Here is a 15,289-nt window from a genome sequence, read left to right as displayed (position 1 = left end):
CATGCTAGTGTTTCTCGGTCATGTAGAATATGGGATCATGGCATCTCTTGTATATAGGCTAGGACATTTTTATCTGCAATGACCAAGCCTGAGACCAGCTCTACTGAGAATATGAGGTTCATGTGACATCACTTAAACAAGGTTGGCCTCTTTGGAGAACAGGAAGGTCCACTGCTCGCTCTCGAGACAGCCGCCTTCCTGTTTCACCACGTGCCCGATGGCCTTCCTGACCAATCCGGATCTGCCAGTGACGAGCACAGGCATCGACTCAGCCTTCCCTTCCGAACACATTTCTCACTCTGATCAAAGAATGCAAACTATAATTTTTCTGTTGTGATATTCACATAATGTTATTATGCTGAAGCCCTAAACAAAGTAGGCTGATATGAATGATAGTGTCATCAACGCCCTATTTATATTCTACCTTAAAACGTAATAATTATGATAGAAGTTACATTTAGGCCAGTAAGGAATTAATCAAATATATGCTATACAACAGGAAACGCAAGTTGAAACATATTAAAACACTTTTAGTTTCGTTTACAATTTCATTTTAGCCACATTTGTTTAATCATGGAGGCTACTTTATTGTATTTATTTCCTATCTACATTTATTTACTTTTTTCTTTTGAAATAAATCTAATTTGGCATATTAAATATTGAGCTCAAGAGCCCATAACGGGAGTGAATGGTATTATGACAATGTTAGCCTATCAAAAGTATAACCAAACAGCCTATGCCAATACCGACAGATATTTCATTTTTCAAATGTAACAGGGGGAAATAAGGGTTAGGCTATATTACAAAACAATAGCCTATATTACAATATCATATTGTCATATAGGGTACACTACTGACATTATTTTAGCCAAGCAAACCAAATAGTAGCCTAAAAGTATATGAGGTCTGATGAAAGAAAATGTATTTTAATATGTTAAATACAAACATTGTAGGGAAATAATAGCAAATATGAATCCGTAGTCTATGTGGGCTATTTTTTATTAAAATCAGTCGGCCATTTTTAACTCGACAAGACTGTGTAACTCCTGTTATTTGGATATTAATTGTATCAATAGAAACACAAAGTAATTGTTTTGAATTCGAATCTGCAAAATGTTCAAATAAAGTCGATATTAGATTATTTGTGCGCTCAAGTACTGAACTGAGGCTATCTCGTCTTCCAGACTATGTCCTTAGCAAAGCAGCAGGTGGGAGACACATTCACCTTTCCATAGGCTACCTGTTAGCTATTTGATAGCATGTGTAGAGAATCTGACTATCCTACTTTTATCTGAACTATCACTCACGTACCACAATTAGAAAATACCAGGAATAGCCTGTTAATAACTGTTAGGATAAGTTTGGTGAAAAAAAAAACATTTGATATAACTTCTGTTGGAAATTGGGATGTAATTAAGAAAACAGGCATATAATTGGCTACATTTTAACGCATTTCAAGTCAAATAAAAAAGGAATTAGTCACATGCACCGAATACAACAGGTGTAGACTTTACCGTTAAATGCTTACTTTTGAGCCCTTTCCCAACAATTCAGAGTATAAACAATTTTCTAAATAAAACAATTAATAGTAACACAATACTTGTGCTGTAGTATGAGGAAGTTGAAGTAATTGAGGCAATATTTACATGTAGGTAGGGGTAAAAGCAATCAGGATAGATAATAAACAGAGAAGCAGCAGCATGTGACCAAACACCTCTATTTGGTCTTATTTTGCAAAATTTGAAATTGTGTTTTTTACATTGGATAAAAGTAGAGACTCAGAGATACAAAATGGTATATTATACACTGCAGTTGTGGAATAATGGGAAAGTAACTTTGCTTTGAAAGTTGATAAACTTCTAACCCCACTTTTGAGAAAGTGGCCCTTGAAAGTTTTGGTACACCTACTGGACAGCTCTTCTTTGTTTACACCTATTCAGCATTGTTCACCCCCTCTTAAGCCTAAGCCCCGCCCATTTCTTTACTTTTTAAATTGTTTTATTTAAACTTGTTATGGCTGGGGGCAGTATTGAGTAGCTTGGATGAATAAGGTGCCCAGAGTAAACTGCCTGCTACTCAGGCCCAGTTGCTAATATATGCATATTATTAGTAGATTTGGATAGAAACCACTCTGAAGGTTCTAAAACTGTTTGAATGATGTCTGTCAGTATAACAGAACTGAGAAAAAATCCAACCAGGAAGTGGGAAATCTGAGGTTTGTAGTTTTTCAAGTCATTGCCTATCAAATATACAGTGTCTATTGGGTCATATTGCACTTCCTACAGCTTCCACTAGATGTCAACAGTCTTTAGAACCTTGTTTGATGCTTCGACTGTGAAGGAGAGAGGAATGAGAGCTGAATGAGTCAGAGGTCTGCCAGAGTGCCATGAGGTGACCACGCGCGTTCACGTGAGAGTTAGCTTGCGTTCCATTGCATTCCTACAGAGAAAGGAATTCTCCGGTTGAAACATTATTGAAGATTTATGTTAAAAACATCCTAAAGATTGATTCTATACATCGTTTGACATGTTTCTACATACTGTAACGGAACTTTTTTACTTTTCGTCTGCTCGCGCCTCATGAATTTGGATTACTGGGCTAAACGTGTGAACAAAAATTTGGTATTTGGACATAAATTATGGACTTTATCAACAAATCAAACATTTATTGTGGAACTGGGATTCCTGGGAGTGCATTCTGATGAAGATCATCAAAAGTAAGTGAATATTTATAATGCTATTTCTGACTTCTGTTGACTCCACAACATGGCGGATATCTGTTTGGCTTGTTTTGTTGTCTGAGCGCTGTACTCAGATTACCATTGCATGGTGTGCTTTTTCGGTAAAGCTATTTTGAAATCTGACACAGCGGTTGCATTAAGGAGAAGTTTATCTAAAGTTCCATGCATAACACTTGTATTTTCATCAACATTTATGATGAGCATTTCTGTAAATTGACGTGGCTCTCTTCAAAATCACCGGATGTTTTGGAACTACTGAAAATAACGCGCCAATGTAAACTCAGATTTTGTATATGAACTTTATTGAACAAAACATACATGTATTGTGTAACATGAAGTCCTATGAGTGTCATCTGATGAAGATCATCAAAGGTTAGTGATTCATTTTATCTCTATTTCTGCTTTTTGTGACTCCTCTCTTTGGCTGGAAAAAGGGCTGTGTTTTTCTGTAACTAGGTGCAGACCTAACATAATCGTTTGGTGTGCTTTCATCGTAAAGCCTTTTTGAAATCGGACACTGGGGTGGGATTAACAACAAGTTTATCTTTAAAATGGTGTAAAATACTTCTATGCTTAAGGAATTTTGATTTTGAGATTTCTGTTGTTTTGAATTTGGCGCCCTGCATTTTCACTGTCTGTTGTCATATCGATCCCGTTAGTGGGATCTAAGCCATAAGTAGTTTTTAACCTTTATTTAACTAGGAAAGTAAGTTAAAAACAAATTCTTATTAACAAGGGCCCTCGGAGTGTGGTGTCAGAAAAATACCCTCACACTCAACGTCAACAAAACAAAGGAGATGATTGTGGACTTCAGGAAACAGCAGAGGGAGCACCCCCGATCCACATCGACGGGACAGTAGTGGAGAGGGTAGTAAGTTTTAAGTTCCTCGGCATACACATCACAGACAAACTGAATTGGGCCACCCACACAGACAGTATCGTGAAGAAGGCAGAGCAGCACCTCTTCAACCTCAGGAGGCTGAAGAAATTCGGCTTGTCACCAAAAGCACTCACAAACTTTTACAGATGCACAATCGAGAGCATCCTGTCGGGCTGTATCACCGCCTGGTACGGCAACTGCTCCTCCCACAACCGTAAGGCTCTCCAGAGGGTAGTGAGGTCTGCACAACGCATCACCGGGGGCAAACTACCTGCCCTCCAGGACACCTACACCACCCGATGTCACAGGAATGCCATAAAGATCATCAAGGACAACAACCACCCGAGCCACTGCCTGTTCACCCCGCTATCATCCAGAAGGGGAGGTCAGTACAGGTGCATCAAAGCAGGGACCGAGAGACAACCACCACTAACATTGAGTGGCTGCTGCCAACATACTGACTCAACTCCAGCCACTTTAATAATGGAAATTGATGTAAACAATGCCATTTAATATAATGTTTACATACCCTAAATTATTAATCTCATATGTATATACTGTACTCTATATCATCCACTGCATCTTGCCATCTTAATGTAATACATCTTAATGTAATACATGTATCACTAGCCACTCTAAACTATGCCACTTTTATGTTTACATACCCTACTCATCTCATATGTATATACTGTACTCTATAACTTCTACTGCATCTTGCCTATGCCGTTCTGTACCTTCACTCATTCATATATCTTTATGTACATATTCTTTATCCCTTTACACTTGTGTCTATAAGGTAGTTGTTGTGGAATTGTTAGGTTAAATTACTCGTTGGTTATTACTGCATTGTCGGAACTAGAAGCACAAGCATTTCGCTACACTCGCATTAACATCTGCTAACCATGTGTATGTAACAAATACAATTTGATTTGATTTGATTTAAATGACGGCCTACCAAAAGGCAAAAGGCCTCCTGCTGAGATGGAGGCTGGGGTTAAAAATAAAAAATAAATTAAATAAAAATATAGGACAAAACTCACATCACGACAAGAGAGACAAAACCTAAGATGACAACATAGCATGGCAGCAACACATGACAACACGACATGGCAGCAGCACAACATGGTACAGTAGCAGCACAAAACAAGGTACAAACATTGTTGGGCACAGACAACAGCACAAACGGCAAGAAGGATGAGACAACAATACATCACACAAAGCAGCCACAACTGTCAGTAAGAGTGTCCATGATTGAGTCTTTGAATGAAGAGATTGAGATAAAACTGTCCAGTTTGAGTGTTTGTTGCAGCTCGTCGTAGTCGCTAGCTAACTTTAAGGATTCACATATGAGGCCATGTGCTAAACAGAGTGAGTAAGGTATTGTAGTAAACAAAGATTTCAAGACTAAAAGTGGTAAAAGTAGTAGCCTACAATAAGGAAAAACTTGAGGTAAAACATACTTTGTCTAATCCTTGGCCTAAATCCTAATCTGATTTTGGTGCATGTCATGTTGTTCTTCATATTACTGCCTCTGGTAACCACAGAATATATCAAATAAAATCAGACTTTATTTTTTCTATGCACAAGATACAGAAGGCATACACAGTACAGAGAAATGGTTAATTGCATATTTGCATAGTAGCAATATTGTGACGACCCTCCCAGTATTGTGACGACCCTTCAGTTCAAATGACCTTGGGTTAGACATAGGGTGCGTTGACTTCTATCTAACAGTCCCTGGTGAAATGGCTAATGAGAAGCTATCATCTTCACAGGAGAGGATGAAGGGCATATTTGATAGGCGAACTGAGCCTCGTCACTTTAGTTCAGGTGACCAGGGTCTTGCTCTGCTGCCAATTGTTGGTTCTCCTTTTCAAGTCAAGTTTTCAAGGTCCATATTGTTATTTTGTTTGGTATTATCCTGTTATGTCGCTTCTGTCTGTTCCCTTCTGGTCTTGTTTTCTTCTTTCCTCTTAAAGTTTGCTTCCTGTCCGCAAAGGTTGCTGAGGTCTAGTGAGGACGAGGTTGGCTGGGGCAAGTGGACGTGTGAACACGTAACCCCCTCATCAATTCTTTCTCTTAGCTCTTGATAGAATGTCGGTGGGAGGAGCTGGGAGGGTCATCAGCGAAATGGAGCACACCAGGGCTCGGGTGTGTCCCAGGATAAATGCACCTCTTCCACATTCATTGAGAAGACTCTCTCCATGCAGACACTGATAGATTTTGGTTGTGGCATTTTTGTGGGCGTTTTCTTTGTTTTCTTTGGCACCTTTCAACACCCATCATTATCACATTTATGCACGCAACCACTCACTTACACTGCTGATTACTGACTACACACACCATTGTTAATTTTATTTAGTTTACCTCAGTTAATAAATATATTTTGTTATTCCGTATCTCCACATTGTCTCCATTTTTGTTACGAACTTCGAGCTGGTTCGTGACAATATCAAAAATAGAAAGTGTCCAGATACACTATTTTTTTATCAATATTTAATAACTATGAGCTGATGCATACTCAGACACACTAAATTGATGGGTCATGTTAAAGAAATGCTATTACCACCCTCCAGCCACATCTAGCTAAGTGGATTTGTCACTATAGTCTAGACATGCATTATGTGAAAGTGTGTCTATGTGTGTCTTTTGTGTGAGTGTGTGTGTATGTGAGTGTGTGTGTTGGAGTGTCAGTATGTGAGTTTGTCGGTAGAGTCCAGTGAGTGGACATAGAGAATAATTGGTCAATAGTAATAGTCAGGGTAGCCATTTGATTAACTGTTCAGCAGTTTATGGCTTGGGGTAGAAGCTGTTCAGGAGCCTTTAAGTTCCAGACTTGGTACTATGGTACCGCTTGCCATGCAGTAGCAGAAAGAACAGCCTATGACTTCGGTGGCTGGAACCTTTGACAATTTTTAGGGCCTTCCTCTGACACCGCTTGGTATATGGCAGGGTGCACGGCCAGAGTGATATACTGGGCTATACTCTCTGTTGCACCTTACGGTCGTATGCCAAGCTGTTGCCATACCAAGCGGTGATGCAGCCAGTCAAGATGCTCTCAATGGTGCAGCTGTAGAACTTTTTTGAGGATCTGAGGGCCCATGCCAAATCTTTTTAGCTTCCTGAGGGGAAAGAGGCGGTGTCGTCCCTTCATGACTGTGTTGGTGTGTTTGGACCATTATATGTCCTTGGTGATGTGGAACTTGAACTTGAAGCTCGACACGCTCCACTACAGCCCCGTGGATGTGAATGGTGGTGTGCTCGGCCATCCGTTTCCTGTAGTCCACAATCAGCTCCTTTCTCTTGCTGACATTGAGGGAAAGGTTGATGTCCTGGCACCACACTAACAGGTCTATGTCCTCCTCCCTATAAGCTGTCTAATTGTCATTGATGATCAGGCCTGCCATCGTTGTGACGTTGGTAAACTGAATGATAGCGTTGGAGTCGTGTGCGGTCATGTAGGGGTGGGTGAACAGGGAGTACAGGAGGGGACTAAGCACACACCCTTGTTGAGCCCCCGAGTTGAGGGTCGTTGCCAACCCTCACCACCTATGGGTGGCCCATCTGGAAGTCCATGATCCAGTTGCAGAGGGAGGTGTTTAGTCCCAGGTTCCTTAGCTTAGTGATGAGCCTGGAGGACACTATGGTGTTGAACGCTGAACTGTAATCAATGAAAAGCATTCTTACATAGGTGTTTATTTTGTCCAGGTGGGTAAAGGGCAGTATGTTGTGCAATACAGATTGCGTCATCTGTGGATCTTTTGGGGCAGTATGCGAATTGGAGTGTTTCCAGGGTGCCTGTGATGATGGTGTTTATGTGACCATGACCAGCCTTTCAAAGCATTTCATGGCAACAGATGCGAGTGCTACTGGGCAAAAGTAATTTAGACAGATTACCTTGGCGTTCTTGGGCACAGGGACTATGGTGGTCTGCTTGAAACATGTAGTTATTGTAGAATGGGTCAGGGAGAGGTTGAAATTGTCAGTGAAGACACTTGCCAGCTGGTTAGAGCATGCTCCGAGTACGCGTCCTGGGAATCTATCTGGCTCTGCAACTTTGTGAATGTTAACCTGTTTAAAGGTCTTAGTCAAATGTCATGACGTTGCCCTCTTTGGGTAAAGCAAGCCCATCCCCCTCTCCCTGCCTCCCCCTTTCCTCCTTCAACTAGGCTGCAGTGGTCAGAGAGAGGTCCTACATTCCTGAGTAGAAGACCCTGCCACATGGCCACACAGTATAGAGAGAGTGGTTTCATAGAGAACAAAGGAATTTCTTCCACCTCACAGAACTCGAGGTCCGAACAAATTTCATGTTCCAGAGAAGGATCCAGCTACGAACTGGTCCATTTGTTACAACTTGGGGAAGCTCATGGGAGATGGTGTGGCCACATTATAATAACGCTGTTTATATAATAGCCTCAGATATGAGGTTTACATCTAATTGTTGTATAAGATGAATGAGTGAGTATGATACTGTTTACACAATTTTACAATGTGATTTTGGACTGTTTAATGAAGGAAACGCCAATTCCCTTTTGAGTTTAACTGAATAAGAGGACCGCCCCTGAGCCCAGTTAGGGTCAGGCATCCTGTGACAGCCCTTTTCTGCAATTCCGAATAAAACCCAACTTTGAGAAATTATCACCAGACCATGCTTTTCTCCATTAGGAGGGGACAAAGGTTGCAGACCATTGCTGAATCTTTTAACCATACCACGTGGTTAAACTCTTAGACTATCGATACCGACAGAGTAAGAACAAGTCTTTGATATTAATTACTAGTCTGCAGCTAGGAATTCGGTATCATTAAACGCGAAGAACGACAAACATCCATTCTATAACAAATGAATGTCACACTGAACAATCCACCCTAACCACAACAGAGAGAGAGAGGGAGAAAGACGGACAATTCTACAAAAGAAACAACTTTTCACCAGCGATCAAGACGATACACTGAGTGTAAATATATATATTGATTGTAATTGTTCCCGAATGAGTGAGCGTTCATGTGCAAAGGATTAGCATTTCAATTGTTATAATTATCACTCTGTAGTGACTTCTTAGGAGACCCCCACTCCCCCTTTTGTCTAACAAGCCACCATGCCGGTTTAGCCCACTAGGGCACATTCTCCTATCATTTCTTGTAACCATATTTACTTTGTTGTTTTGTTTATGCATTTCTGTGAATTACTTAGTTAGTAATAAATAAATGATTTAAGACAATTGATGTATGGATGACTCATAGTGAAGACTGAGTTCGTGCAGATTTACGACATTTGGAATGAGACTAACGTGAGGTAAAATAAATAATTGATTAAACAGAAGACTATGGATCAGATATGAAAATATCTGAAAGGTTATATTGGGAAATTATAATTTTGTAATCTGAATATTTTCCTTGGTGCCCCGACTTCCTAGTTAATTACGGTTACATGATTAATCAGTATAATCGCGTAATACAAATTACAGAGAATCTTTGATAAAAACTTCAGTTTAATGATAGTAAAGACACGACACACATCAACTATGGAGAGAGTGATCACACAGTTGTCTGGGACACCGGGTTCTCTCATGCATGGTTCAGTGTTTCTTGCCTCAAAGCGAGCATAGAAGGCATAGAGCTCGTCTGGTAGGCTTGTGTCACTTGAAAGTTTACGGCTGGCTTTTCCTTTTTAATCTGTTATAGTTTGCAAGTAGGATTCGATCTTAGTCCTGTATTGAAGCTTTGCCTGTTTGATGGTTCATCAAGGGGGGAAGCAGGATTTCTTATAAGCTTCTGGATTAGTGTCCCGCTCCTTGAAAGTGTCAGCTCTTTAACTCAGTGCGGATGTTGCCTGTAATCCATGGCTTCTTGTTGGGATATGTACATACGGTCACTGTGGGGACGACATAGTCGGTGCACTTATTAATGAAGTCAGTGACTGATTTGGTCAATTTCTTAATGCCCTTAGATGAATCCCAGAACATATTCCAGTCAGTGCTAGCGAAACAGTCCTGAAGCTTAGCATCCGCTTAACTGGACCACTTCCATATTGAGTGGGTCACTGGCACTTCCTGTTTGAATTTTTGCTTGTAAGCAGGAATTAGGAGGATATAAATATGGTCAGATTTGCCAAATGGAGGATGAGGGAGAGCTTTGTATGGGTCTCTGTGTGTGGGGTAAAGATAATCTAGAGCTTTTTTGCCTATTTGCATAGGTGACAATGGTAGACATTTAGGAAAGAAGGATTTCAGTTTTCCTGCATTAAAATCACTGGCCACTAGGAGTGTTGCTTCTGTGTGAGCATTTTGTGTTTGCTTATGGCCCTATACAGCACATTGCATGCAGTCTTAGTGCCAGCATCGGTTTGTGGTGGTAAATAGTGTCGTCTACAGGTTATCATGAGGTATTCTAACTCAGGCGAGCAGAATGTCGAGACTTCTTCACTATTAGAGATTGGCACCAACCTTTGTTAACAAAAAGAAACACAACACCCCTTTCATTTTGCCCTACGCTGACGTTCTGTTCTACCAATGCATAGAAAAACCAGCTGGATTTACATTTTCCATGTGCGTGTTTAGTCACGACTCTGAGGAACATAGGATATTAAAGTTCTTCAGATCATGTTGCTACAATAGTCTCGAACAGAGCTTGTCCAGTTTATGTGATTCCACGGTCGCCAATAGAACGGATGGTAGAGGCGGTTTATCCATTTGCCGACTAATTCTCATCAGGTACCCCGCATGCCGGCCTGTATAACATCGCCTGTTCCATTTTCGAGTGTTTGGGATTTGAGGCTGGTTCGGGATGAGCAGTATGTCCTTCGCCATCGACTCATTGAAGTAAAATTCAAAATTGATTGTTCGCTGTTCTGATATCCAGAAGCTCTTTTCAGTCATAGGAAACAATGGCGGAAACATTATGAAGAAAACAGCCCTCCTGAAGATCAGCCCTCCTCAAAAAACACAAAATAGCACAATTGTTCAGGAGCCCATTAGACTGCTACTAAACTCAGCAAAAAAACGAAACGTCCTGTAACGGTTTTCCTCCTCTTCTGAGGAGGAGTAGGAAGGATCGGACCAATATGCAGCGTGGTACGTGTCCATGTTAATATTTATTTAAACTGAACACAACACAAAATAACAAGCGAATGACCGAAAATGAAACAGTTTTGTCTGGTGCAGGTACAGAGACAGAAAACAATCACCCACACTCAAAATGGGAAAACAGGCTACCTAAGTATGGCTCTCATTCAGAGACAATGATAGACAGCTGCCTCTGATTGAGAACCATACCAGGCCAAACACATAGAAATACAAAAACATAGAACAACACATAGAATGCCCACCCCAACTCACGCCCTTACCAAACTAAAATAGAGACATAAAAAAGGAACTAAGGTCAGAACGTGACACATCCTCTCACTGTCAACTGTTTATTTTCAGCAAACTTAACATGTGTAAATATTTGTATGAACATAACAAGATTTAACAACTGAGACATAAATTGAACAAGTTCCAGAGACATGTGACTAACAAAATGTAGATTTTGACCCAAAATCAAAAGTAGCAGTCAGTATCTGGTGTGGCCACCAGCTGAATTAAGTACTGCAGTGCATCTCTTCCTCATAGACTGCACCGGATTTGCCAGTTCTTGCTGTGAGATGTTACCCCACTCTTCCACCAAGGCACCTGCAAGTTCGCAGACATTTCTGGGGGGAATGGCCCTAGCCCTCACCCTCCGATCCAACAGGTCCCAGACGTGCTCAATGGGATTGAGATCCGGGCTCTTCACTGGCCATGGCAGAACACTGACCTTCCTGTCTTGCAGGAAATCACGCACAGAACGAGCAGTATTGCTGGTGGCATTGTCATGCTGGAGGGTCATGTCAGGATGAGCCTACAGGAAGGGTACCACATGAGGGAGCAGGATGTCTTCCCTGTAACGCACAGCGTTGAGATTGCCTGCAATGACAACAAGCTCAGTCCGATGATGCTGTGACACACTTCCCCAGACCATGATGGATCCTCCACCTCCAAATCGATCCCGCTCGGTGTAACGTTCATTCCTTCGACGATAAACGCGAATCCGACCATCACCCCTGGTAAGTCAAAACCGCGACACGTCAGTGAAGAGCACTTTTTACCAGTCCTGTCTGGTCCACAGATGACACAATCTCAATCGCACTCCACACTGCCCTTTCCCAGCTGGACAAAAGGAACACCTATGTGAGAATTCTGTTCATTGACTACAGCTCAGCGTTCAAAACCATAGTGCCCACAAAGCTTATCATTAAGGACCCTGGGACTAAACATCTCCCTCTGCAACTGGATCCTGTACAATGATGAGACTATAGGGAGGAGGTCAGAGACCTGGCAGTATGGTGCAGGCACAACAACTTCTCCCTCAATGTGAGCAAGACAAAAGAGCTAATCATGGACTATAGGAAAAGGAGGGCCGGACAGTCCTCCATTAAAATCGACGGAGCTGAAGTGGAGCGGGTTGAGAGTTTCAAGTTCCTTTGTGTCCACATCATCCAAACGAACTATCATGGTCCAAACACGCCAAGGCAGTTGTGAAGAGGGCACGACAACACCTTTTCCCTCTCAGGAGACTGAAAGGATTTGTTATGGCTTCCGAGATCCTCAAAAAGTTCTACAGCTGCACCATCAAGAGCACCTCCTGGTATGGCAACTGTTCGGCATCTGACCGTAACGTGCTGCAGATGGTAATGCGTACAGCCCAGTAAATCACTGGGGGCAAGCTTCCTGACATCCAGGACCTAAATACTAGGCAGTGTTAGAGGAAGGCCCAAACAATTGTGAAAGACTCCAGTCATCCAAGTCATAGACTTTTCTCTATGCTACCGCACAGCAAGCGGTACCGGAGCACCAAGTCTAAACCAAAAGGCTCCTTAACAGCTTCTACCCCCAAGCCACAGAGTGCTGAACAATTAATCAAATGACCACCCAGACTATTTCCATTGTAAATGTTGTATTAGGTGCATCTGACAAATAAAGTTTAATTTAATTTTGAATGGGACCACTCACTTGGGAGCCAGGCCCACCCACTGCAGAGCCAGGCCCAGCCAATCAGAATGTTTTTCCCCACTAAAGGGCTTTATTACAGACAGAAACAGTCCTCCCTCAGTTTCAAAATCATTCCGGGTGGCGGGTCTTAGACGATCCTGCAGGTGAAGAAGCCGGATGTTGAGGTCCTGGTCTGGTGTGGTTACGTGTGGTCTGCGGTTGTGAGGCCGGTTGGACGTACTACCAAATTCTCTAAAAAGACTTGGAGGTGGCTTATAGTAGAGAAATTAACATTAAATTCCCAGGCAAAAGCTCTGGTGGACATTCCTGCAGTCAGCATGCCAATTGAACGCGCCCTCAAAACTTGAGAAATCTGTGGCATTGTGTTTTGTGATTGAACTGCACAATTAGATTGGACTTTTATTGTCCCCAGCACAAGGTGCAACTGCGTAATGATCATACTATTTAATCAGCTTCTTGATATGCCACACCTGTCAGGTGGGATGGATTATCTTGGCAAAGGACAAATGCTCACTAACAGGGATGTAAACATATTTCATTTGAGAGAAATATGTTTTTTTTTGCATATGGAAGTTTTCTGGGATCTTTTATTTCAGCTTATGAAACATGGGACCAAACACTTTACACGTTGCTTTGTATTTTTGTTCTGTAAATTAGGTAGCCATGCTACTTCTCCAATGTTGCTGTAATAGGGCTACATGTTTCTCCTTTGCATGGTGTTTTGTTTTTCGATCATTAGTTGTCAAGCTTTAATAAAAAAACACTTTAGTAGCCTAGCTAGGACTGTGCCATGTGTCTGTACATTTTCCCTCACAGTAAACCAGACAAACGAAGGCAGCGCAATTGGCATTCAATTCACAGATGTGAGCATATCAGGCTGTAATATCATAAAAAGATAACTCAACTGTTACCTCCTTTATACTCGCTTTGTGTCCTATTGTCATTTAGTAGTAATTTATACCAGCGTATGAATCCTTTATCTTATACTGTAACTTTTTGACAACCAAGATAACATTTTCTGTAGACTACAGTAATGACCTGTTGGAACCTAAACTCCCAGTTGTCTTGAACCGACTGAAGTCATGTTTTTGCAGTTCCGAGTTAACAGTTGTTTTGAGCGTGGCGCAAATCATGCTTCATTGATGGCATGGCCAATGTTGAATGTTTATTATTTTAAATTTGGAAAGATCCCATTAAATCGCAGATTTGGGACCACACAGCCACTGTCACTGATTCCTTCCAAACCACTCATTATTGATTTAATGATTTCCAACTTGTGTAATGTTAATGTCCAATGGCCGCTGAGCACCAATATGTTTTATCTATAATTTCTCTTCATTATTTATCTTCATATGACAAGGATTAAAAAGGATTTGCCAGTAGATTGTCAACTTGATTCATGATGATGACTGCTAGCTAAGATTTTGAAAGTATGATATTGACATGATCAACAGGATCAAAAGCTACTGTACATATAATGTGATTTGCCATAATTTTATCTGTGGCAAATGACCTTGAGCTTTCTTGGATGGGCACTTCTAATGTAACTCTATGGCAGCACCCAAGGGGCTAGGATTTTTGAGGTCTCCCCTTAGACTTGGCGGGGAAGTAGTGTCCGCATGAGTGACAGAACACTGAGCCTATCACAACACAATGCTCTATATATTCTGCTGGCTTGCCCCACCACCACAGAAAGCACTGAGCTGAAACGCCTGCATTTTGGAGCTGCCTTACTCAAGAAAAGAAAAAAGAGACCATGTTTGTATCCAGCTTTGTTAACTCAGTGATATATATATATATATATATATGTTTTACATATGTTTTACATTGTTTGCAAACTGATATGTGACACCTATTGATGCCAAAATAACATGCAAAACAGGCAAGCCCCCATCCCAAAAACCTGCCCCACCTGTCCTGAATGACGGTTTGTCATGGTGTGTAACAATGCACTGCGGTTTGGCGTGCAACAGTCGGCACTGGCAGTGCTTGCTGTGACCTGCAGTGCAGAGCATGGTGGGCTCTATTCAAGCGGGCCAAAATGACAACCCATATCATTGCGCTGTCACTGGCTGGATTCGGTAACATAATGATTTTACAGTTGCCACCCATGATCATCTGTTGTACAGCAATACTCAGCATGCTAAAAATGAAAGATGTGCTCTGTCGTTTGTTGAGTTTTCCATGGAAGTTAACACAAAGATTTAAGTAAACAAAAAGATCTCTAAAATGTGAAATTGGTGATTATAATCTCTTCTGTCCCCGGCCATCATGATCTAAAAATGATGCTCTCTAACCTTACAAGTTACTTGCATCAGGGACTAGCAGGCTATGGTCCTTCCAAAGAATACTAGCACCTGAGGACTGACTGGAATGGTGAGAGCCAACTGTCTCTATCTCTGGAACCTGTAAATAATTCCCCAGGGGCCAGTGTCAGCCCAGTCCAAAAACCAGGATGTGGTTCCTTATTCTATTTGTCAGAGAGGTATGTTTGTTCTAAATTATATTTTATTATCTAAACATCACACAACTGCTGTGCTGAACCCAGTAGATTTCTCTAGAACCAGATCTGCCAACATCTATTAATGGCATGATTACTAGCAGATCAACTTGGTCTCAGAGCATTTCGTATGATTCTGTACA

The sequence above is a fragment of the Oncorhynchus tshawytscha genome, unplaced genomic scaffold (genome assembly GCF_018296145.1).
Source record: "Oncorhynchus tshawytscha isolate Ot180627B unplaced genomic scaffold, Otsh_v2.0 Un_contig_2066_pilon_pilon, whole genome shotgun sequence".
NCBI lineage: Eukaryota > Metazoa > Chordata > Actinopteri > Salmoniformes > Salmonidae > Oncorhynchus > Oncorhynchus tshawytscha.
Note: the sequence above shows the minus strand (reverse complement) of the source record.